Raw genomic sequence first — 2,400 nt, 5'->3', positions numbered from 1 at the left:
CTAGCCCTAGCCTTTTCTTAAGATTTTTCCTTCTGCTTGTGCTGAGTCAGCATTTCGAAATCGCAGGTAGCGCCATGAAGACAAAATTGTGCAAATGAGTAAATGGCATCACATTGTCAAGCTTGCACAATCCCAGCCTCCGGCCAATTCTGTATGTGTCGAGGGACTCCAGTCGGGGACAGGAGGAGGAACTGTCCCTGAGACTGAGCACTGGACGAACGCCCTTCATTTCTCCCCCTCTGAGGCAGGCACGGGAGCCACATTACACAGACCCCAAGGCTGGCTCGACTTCCTACCTCGGCCCGTCTCCACTCCGCATTTCTCTGAATTCCCTCTTTTGAAATAAGAACCTTGTTGGGGACCTTGTTAGGGGTCTCTCTCTTTGTTTGTCTCTCTCTCTCTCTCTCTCTCTCTTGTCTCACTCTGACATGGAAGAAATAAGTAAACATCAAAAAAAGAGCATTGTCCCCAATTCCTATAAGATTATCAATTTCTCTGTTATGCTTGAGGGTGGGAATTTCTTTTTTAAAGAAAGAGCATGAGGTGGCAGGGAGAGTCTTATATTTGCCATTGGGGTCATTTATTTATTTATTTTCTTTTATTGGAGAGGTTTATGCTATAGGGCACGTGCACTCGCCGGACAGACAGAGAGAGACAGAGAGACAGGAAGCAAGAAATCACCCCCCGGGGGGGATGGTCACGCCACAATCCCTTCTCCTCCATTCTCCTCTTGGGATCTTGGGCACACACACACACACACACACACCTGGCGTGAGTTTAAGCCACTGGGTCCGGGACTCACTCGAACCACAGGCGACTATGTGGGAGTCTAGCGACATAGCCGTTACGCTAACTGCTGGTCCCTACCATTGGAGTCATTTAATAGCTAGAGATTCTCAGGAAACGCACATGACCAGATGTTGAAAGTTTTTGATAAGTAGCCCCCCACCCCCAGAAGTTGACACAGATCAAACCTTGATAATAAAACTTCAGATGAAAGAAAGCACAGAGATTTTTCTCAACGTAGTCTGAGACAGGAGGTAAGCAAAGGCCACCAGTCCTGGCAGTGTCAAAATATTGATCATCTGGTGGGTGTTTTGCCTATGGAATGTTCAGTTCCTACTCTGGCCCCTCCCAGAGTGGACTCTGATGAGACTAAACGAACAAAGAGCAATCTGACAAGCTGCCAGAGGGCTAGGAGGATAGGGAGGTGAGTGGGAGAGAAGCAGCAGAAGCTTTAGTGGGATCAAGAGGACACGGGGGAGTGTTAGCTCAGGAAGACAAGTGCCCAGATCACCCAGGCTGACTGTGTTCCTTCCTCCTACTCTGAGTTCTCAGGAAGCTGTAGAGTGTGCTGAGAATGTGGTGCCTGAGATAAGGAGGAACCATTGTGAGCAACCCAGCCTTTGACCTCATCCCCTCCACCACGGAAGAGCCTGCGGTACTTGTGCTCAGCGGTACCCGCATCCCCCAGGTCATGAACCCAGGGTAGAAAGCTTTCGAGGCCCCTCAGCTGTGGTGAATGCCCACAAGCATTCCCGGCAGAACTCGCAGAGGGGAGAGAAGCCTCTTCATTCCCATTCGGTGGAGGCTGGACTAGTCCAGTTTGGTTTGGAAATCCCAGCTCTCTCGAAGCTGGAGACTGTGAGGATGTCTGGGTGCCCTGGGAGCAGGATCATCAGTCATACCCAGACTTCCTTCTCGTGGTAACAGGGCTGCAATGTTGTAGCTGGCACATCGCTACCCATTGTACATCTTGTTAAAGACTGTCTCCCACATGAGAAAGAGAGGCACCCCCAGTGGGGTTTTCAGGCCCTGCTCCACCCCAGCACCCGCCCGCCCAAACCATAAGCACACATAGACTCAGGACACGAACCGAGGACCTTCCGGTGTGAGCCCAGCATCACAGAGAATCGTGTTACTGTGTGCCACCAGCTGGGCCCCAGGGGGAAATACCCACCACATTACATACCTTGGCAGAGGTGTGGCCACATCGCCAAGCAGAAGTGGAAATGGGGAACATGTGGGCTGCTCCTTTCCAAGCCATGCCTGGCCTTCCCCCATGGCCTTTCCCGGAGACTCTGAGCCACCTGAAACCAGGAAAGCAACCCCTGGGAGACAGAGCAGCTGAGAAGACAAGCCTGCTTCTTGACAAAGCGAGGCCACTTGCCAGCCTTTTCTTTGTTTAGACACAGAAAGAAACCCCAATCGAGTTTCAGCCACTGTTTCTCCAAGAGTCTGTGTCACTTAAAATACGTACTCAGGCTGCTAGAGGCTGGAAAGACTGAGGTGGGGGGAATAGAGGGAAGTTGATTAATGGAGATAAAGTGGCAGGTAGAAGGATGAATGTCTGCTGTCACAAAACACAGAGAGGGGGCTGGCATGTGGCGTGGTGGGTAA

Source organism: Tupaia chinensis, unplaced genomic scaffold (assembly GCF_000334495.1).
Source record: "Tupaia chinensis unplaced genomic scaffold, TupChi_1.0 Scaffold143913_1, whole genome shotgun sequence".
Taxonomy (NCBI): Eukaryota; Metazoa; Chordata; class Mammalia; order Scandentia; family Tupaiidae; genus Tupaia; species Tupaia belangeri.
This window is presented reverse-complemented; position numbering follows the sequence as displayed.